The sequence below is a fragment of the Notamacropus eugenii genome, chromosome 4, assembly GCF_028372415.1.
Source record: "Notamacropus eugenii isolate mMacEug1 chromosome 4, mMacEug1.pri_v2, whole genome shotgun sequence".
NCBI lineage: Eukaryota > Metazoa > Chordata > Mammalia > Diprotodontia > Macropodidae > Notamacropus > Notamacropus eugenii.
The window spans coordinates 237,964,886-237,972,489 of NC_092875.1; positions in this window are offsets into that span (position 1 = coordinate 237,964,886).

The window sequence follows — 7,604 nt, forward strand, 5'->3', positions numbered from 1 at the left end:
AGTGGACTGGGATGATGGGTTGAATCTATAAAGAAATTCAATAGGGATAAATACTAAGTTTGGAACCTGGGTTCAAACAATCAACCCTGTAAGTTCAGTATGAAGAAGATGTGGCTAGACAACAGTTTATATGAAAAAGATCTAGGGAGTTTGAGAACTTCAAATTTCAGTCAACAATCCAACATGGAAACCTGATAAGCTAACACAATGTCAGGTTGCTTTAAAGTGAGTCCCGATAGTGGTGGGGTGTAGAGGGGGGAACGTGGGAGAAGGAAACAAGTGTTTATTAAGCACCTACTATGTGCTCAACACAATACTAAGTGCTTTACAAGTAGTATCTCATTTAATCCACATAACAGCCCTAGGAGGCTGGTGCTATTATGCCAGACTGTTGACAAGACTAAGGCAAACTGCACTTAAATGACTAGCCCTGAGTCAAAAAGCTAGTAAGTGCCTGAGGCTGTCTTTGAACTCAGATCTTCTTAACTCTGGCCCCAGTGCTCTATCCATTGTGCAACCTCAGGGAGATGATATTCCTGTTGTATTCTGCCTTTGTCAGAACACATCTATAATATTATTTTTAGTTCTGGGAACCATATTTTTGGAGGAATATTGAAAAGGTAGAGGTGGTATGGTATAATGGCTTGGGAACAGGCTGCAGAATCAGGAAGACTTGCATTCAGGTCCTGCTTCTGATAGGGATATTGTGACTCTGGCCTAGACTAAGTCACCAAGAAGATGCTGATCTGTGTTAAATATTGAAAATTCTTCACAGGTGATCTTCATCCAATTAAAAAAAAATACAAGCTGGAAGGCACCCAGAAGAAAGTGAAGGGGATTCAGAACCATGCCACACAAGCTCAGTTGAACCAGAGAATCTCAGCATTAGAAGGGACTTCACAAAGCCCAACCTAAAGCAGAACAGGAATCTCCTCTATACATATTCCTAAAGTATTATCCAGTTTTTGCTCAAAAGAACTGGGGGAGGGGGAGAATTGGGGTGGGGAAGAGTAGCATGAAAGAGAGAAAACATAGGTCAGATGACCTAAGAGTTGTCTTTGGAATATATCACATGGAAGATGTCGTAATGAAATACTTGATCATGAAGTTCTGGTTTAAAAGCACTAGGCAGATATCAGAGAGAAACAGATTTGAGCCACATCTAAGGAAAAACTGAACAATGACCTGTCTCAGAATGGAATGCCCTGCCTTAGAACATAGTGAATTTTTTATTACTCAGCGGGTTCAAGTGGGACCTGCTTGGTCAATTGTAAGGGCTATTGCAGAGGAGATCCATGTTCAGGTTTGAGTCAGACAAGATGGCATCTCTAACTCTGAGATGATATGAGTGATTTGATACTCTTACTCACTGAAAGTTTAGGCTGAATTCTTACTTCTTTATGACATGATTTTTGTCAGTGGTTAGATTAGCTTTCCAGCTTATTCTTAACTATAAATTGTAAGAAAGATTGATATTTGCTTCTTTAGCAGGACCAACTTATAATATTCTACTAAAATATAATTTATAAACCTGATTTGGCAGTCATAGTTCCCAGTGAAGTCCATTATTCAGATTGTCGGTATGAGTTTTGCTTGAGTAAGAACCATAGCATTCAGCTATTGACATGATAGATATTCTGAATTCAAGGGTGCATAGGTAGGTGTTCAAGGAGGACTAGCACCTCTAGTGTGAGGGTTTACTAATCCCTTTTCAGGGCTACTCATCCACCTTTGGTGTCTACCTGTCACTCAACTCTTCACCTGCATCTCCAAGAAGCTGCAGCATGCGCAGCAGCCACACCCCAGTAAAATGAACCTGGATGCTGATCTACTTCTGATAGTGATGTTGTAACTCTGTGCTAGACTAGGTCACCAAGAAGGTGCTGATCTGAGTTAAATATTGAAAATATTTACAGGCTAAGCCATGTTGAGGGGAACCAACAGGTCACAGACCCATTGGTGAATTAGAGAGCTGTCTACCCCAAGCAAGTGAAGACTTCCCCTGATGGAATGGGAAGATGAGAACAATTTGTTCCAACAGCCGTAAAGACAGTTGAAGCAAACACTATGGAACTCTTAGAGCCTGGTCAAACATCAAAGACTCCAAGGTCATCCTGGGCCATCACCAGTCATCCTGACTTTTGTCTTGCCACTGGACATCAATGACTCAGAAAGAGAGAGTGAGGTTGATAACTTTGTGGAACACTGCCTCACTTAAATCCAATTCACTCTCAAGTCAAGACATCACCCTGTCATGTCATTGGTCCTCTGAAAATGAAGGACAAAACAGCAAAAACATTCTGACCTTAAATCCTGTAGCTGCCACTGACTTCCCTCACAAATCGTTTAATCTCCGTGTCTTCATCTAGAAAGTCTGGCTCATAAGCCCTACATTTTCCACAAGGATACAGAGCAGCTTGATTTAGGGATGACATAGTACTTTGTAAATATAGAGGTATTAGATATTACTCCAATGATTAAATTTAGTTCTCCCTAACTGATGAGTACAGTGAGGATAAAAGTCCTTCCATTGCCTGATTTTCATGGAATCCTAGAAATTAGTGCTAGAAGGGATCTTAGAGATGGTATAATCCAATATATTGATTTTAGAATTGAGGAACTGAACCATAGAGGTGATTTGCCCAAAGTCACAAAGATAGGGATGGATGAAGCCAAGGTCTGAATCTAGAAGCTCTGATTCCTAGAAATCATCTAATTAAAAAACCTCAGAAATTAAAGCTGAGAAAGGTTAAATAAAGGTTAAAGTGACAGAGTCAAGGTTCAGATTCAGGTCTTCTGACTGTTCTTTCCATTACATCATTCTTCTTTCTGGTTGCTCTGGTGATCTCGTTTGGCTAGGAACAAGGGATCTTACTTATATTGCTTTTAGCATAAATCTACACGTTGGCCTCTATATAACATGGCACATACGATGTGAGTAGTAGTAGTTTAATACCCAGAACCGTGTCATTTATTTTTTTAAACTTGGATTTACAGATTTTTTAAAAAATGTTTTTATCATCTTGAGAATTTTCCAGAAAAAGAAATTTCTTGATTAGTTTGCCCAGTGGTCCGGTCCCCATCCTTACTTATCTTTAGCACCTTCTGTAGCATTATGTAGAAAGACCACAGGTTTAAAAAAATACAGCTCCTTCTTTAAGAATCTCATTTTAGCACAGGATTCTGTTCAACCAAGATATTTCCATGTTCATGTGCATGGCTCTTGGTAACAAAGCTTTGCTGATCTGGTTTCAACAAATTCCACTAAGTGGAAAATCCTATAGAACAGACGGAGCCTTAAAAGTCTCCATCCATGGAGCAATAAATCTTTGTAACAAAAACTTTGTTTTGGTGCTTAGGCTTGTGCTTGAACTGTATTTGAAATGAAGTATGAGATTTTCAAAGTAAAATTGGACAGGTTTCATAAAAGATATGTTTGTATTTTTCTTTTATGTCAGCAAAATGTTTTTTTTATAAACAAAGTCTGTAAAACTATCAGCAAAGGGGCAGGCTGTAAGCTAGCATCTCTACAGCTCCAGGGTCAGAAGAAGAGTGAGAGAATAGGCGAAAGATACAGCGAGGGAGGAGAGTGATAAGGGGTATAAAGAGAGCAAGGGAGGAGTTGAAATCAGATTCTCAAGGGTAAATGGAGAGTAAAGTCAATTAACCAATGGAGTCCAAGAAAAGGTAACTAGGTGGCATGGTAGACAAAGCATCAGACTTGGAGTCAGGAAAACATTGGCTCAAATCCTTCTCCATCTGAGCTCTGCTAACTCTAGGATTCTGGACTAATAATTTAGTTTTCTGCAGCCTCAGTTTGCTCTTATGTAAAATGGGAATAATAAATGATGTACTTTTCTTGTGTTGGAAGGATCAAATACGAAACCTCAAACTTCTACATTTGGTATGAAGCCAGCTATTACTTAGATGAAAAGATGATAAGGAGAAATTGGGAGAGAAGATGTTTCCAGGAAACTACTGACCTCCAACTTGGGATATCAAAGGACTTCCCACATCTGCAATGACATATCTATTCTTCACTTATCTTCACCAACACAGAAACCCCAGGGATTTTTTCTTCCTGATTTGCCCTTTTCCTTCTTTTTTCTTGTCTTGGGTTATCCTTCCTAATATCACCATCATCTATCTACTCTCACACAGAGCTGTAACTGGGGCAAGGCAATCAGAGCTCTTCCCAGGGTAGTGAAATCTGAAGAGTGCTTATAGCACTTCAAACTGCTTAGCAGTACAAAAACAAGTGATCTTCCAATAGTTAGCAAGAATAACTAGTTAAAATAAGAAGCTACCAGATGGCTATGATCACACCTTAGAGAGCGTGTTCTCAGGCCACTGCGCCATCCTTTCCCTGGAGCATACCCAAGGCAGCTTTCCCAGCAATGTTTGAGGGTGCATTTCATGTAATTTCCCCAGATAGCTATGACTCTGCTCTCTCCAATCCCATTTTCAATCTTTGAGCCTACAAACCTTAGAAAGAAGCCGCTGTCCTTGCTGAGAAGCAGTTAGAAGAGGAAAACAAAGGCTAAAAGATCATCTTTTATAGAAACTTACAAATTTTAATTTAAAAATATCACACACACACACACACACTGTACCTAAGCATATCACTGGATAAACCATAAACATGAGCATGTCATATGCCATAAATAATAACTCATCCTCCACATATTCTAAAGCAATAGTTTCTTGTCAACAAAGTCTGAATTTTACATGAGGAAATTTTGATGTAAAACAGAGTTATAACAGGATGTCATCTGTCCTCTATGGAAACTGTATGGCATTGTGGATCATGCTGAGTTTGGAGTTAGGAAGAGGTGGGTTCACATCTAGTCTCCAACATTTATTTGTTGTGATGATGGGAAATCACTCAACTTCTATTTCAATGACAAAGATTGTCAACTGTGTTCCTAAAGTGAATTCAAGAAGAAAAACTCAACAAAGATGCCATATTTTGTGAATTATTCTGAGACCTGTTCTCACAGGTTAATTACATAGATGTAATGGGTGAGGAAGGAGTTAAACTGACCAATCCCCAGACCCCCAGTTAAAATATATTCCATAGAATGCTAAGTCTGTGTGTTGGGAAACGTGGTTCAGCGTGAAAGGTATCAAGAACTAACCACAATTCTTGGTTCTCTCCCCAGGGCACTTGTTCACATCTCACCACCAGTTCAATTCCAGCTCTCCCTTCACTGTTAGGAGAAGGGAAAAAGGAGATGGTCTCTTTCAGACACAGTCACAGCTCCTTTAGTCCTTAGTCCTCCTCAAAGGGACTAGTTAGAGTACTGAACAATTATCCCGTGACTTAAATTTTTTTTCTGTTACAGTTTGAGTTCCAAGCTGTCTCCCTCCTTCCTTCTCTCCTTCTCCCCCAAACCCCTACTAGAGAAGACCAATATTTGTCACAGATCTATAGACAGACATAGATAATACACACATATATAAACATATGTGTGTATGAAAACATACAATACATACTTCCATTTTTAGTTCTTTCTCTGGAGGTGGATAGCATCTTGCTTCACAGGTCTTTTGTTGTTGATTTGAATATTTATATTACTCAGAATAGCTTAGTCCTTCCCAGTTACCCTTGGAACAACATTACTGTTACTATATACAATGTTCTCTTGGCTCTGCTCATTTCACTCTTCGTTACTTCATGCAAGTCTTTTCATGTTTTTCTAAGATCAATCTATTCATCATTTCTTGGAGCACAGTAGTATTCCATCACAACCATCTATCACAATTTAGTCAGCCATTCCCCAACTGATGGACATCACCTCCATTTCCAGTTCTTTTCCACCACAAAGAGAGCTGCTATAAATATTTTAGAGCATTAAGCTACTTTTCCTTTTTTCCTGATCACCTTGGGAAACAGACCTGATAGTGGCATTGATGGCTCAAAGGATAAACACAGTTTTATAAGTTGGCATAATTCCAGATTGCTTTCTAAAATGATTGGATCAGTTCACAATTCCACTAACAGTGTATTAGTATTGCAATTTTCCATATCCCCTCCAATATTTGTCATTTTCCTTTTCTATCATTTTAGTCAATCTGATAAGTATGAGATATGTCAAAGTTTTTTAAATTTGCATTTCTCTGATCAATAATGACTTAGAGCATTTTTCCATATGATTATGTATAGCTTTGATAGTCTTCAAAAACTGACTATTCATATTCTCTGACCATTTATCAATTTGGGAATGACTCATAGTTTTATAAATTTGACAAAGTTCTCTACTTGAGAAACGAGACCTTTATTAGAGAAATTGTCTATAAAATTCACCCCATCCCCCATTTTCTGTTTTCTTTCTAATGTAGGCTACATTGGTTTTATTTGTACAAAACTTTTTTAATTTGGTGTTATCAAAATTCTGCATTTTATATCTCACAGTGTTCTCTATCCATAAATTATTCTCCTATCCATAAATTTGATAGGTAACATGCTCCATTTTCTTCTAATTTACTTATGACATCTTCCTTTATGTCTAGATCATGTATCCATTTTGACCTTATCTTGGTAAATGGTGTGAGACATTGGTCTCTACTTGTTTCTGCCAGACTGCTTTGCAGTTTTCCCAATAATTTTTTTTAATCAAATAGTGAATTCTTATCCCAAAAGCTTAAATCTTTATATTTCTCAAATACAAGATTACTAAAATTGTTCACAAGTGTGCATTGGTCCATCTACTCTGTTCCACTGATCCACCATTCTTTTTCTTAACCAGTACCAGGTAGTTATGATAATTATAGCCTTAAAATACAGTTTAATAATGGGTACAGCTAGACCTTATCCTTTGCATTCTTTTTTTAATGAGTTTCTTTGAGATTCTTAATCTTTTGTTCTTTCAAATGAGTTTTGTTATTTTTTCTAGCTCAGTAAAATGATTTGGGGGGTAATTTAATTGGGATGGTACTGAATAAGTAGATTAATTTAGGTGGAATTGTCATTTTTATTATATGTATAAAACTCTTCTACATGTTCCATTCCATCTCCTCCAACAGACTACCCCCATTCTATCACTTATTTGTAATTTTTTTTAGCATACTTGCTCATTCCCTATTGTCTATAAACCTGCCCATGTCTCCCCCATCTTCTAAGAAAAATCTTCATTCAATCTTTCCATCCCTACTGACATTCTATATTTCTTCTGCCCTTTGTAGCTAAACTCCTCAAAAAGGCAACTTACAAAAGGAACCCTCTTTCTCTCCTGTTCTTTTCTTAACTTCTCCCTATAGGCTGACTTCTCAGTCTGCTTTGCTGGATCCTCAGCCAGAGGGGTCTGACCTGAGCCCTCTTCTCTTTTTTCTCTATACTACTTTACCTAGTGATCTTTTCAGCTCCCATAAATTTCATGACCACTTCTACGCTAATCTCAAATCTACCTTTCCTGCCCCAACCTCTCTGCAGGCCTCCAATACCTTATCTTCAACCAAACATCTCAAACTGGCTGTCCAGTAGATACCTTAACCTAAATCTTTCTAAAAACAGAACTCACCATCTTTCCCCCTAAACCATCCCTCCCCAATCTTCCTCTAATGGTAATTTAAGGTTAATGGTGGGTCAGAGGAAAAGTTAAAGA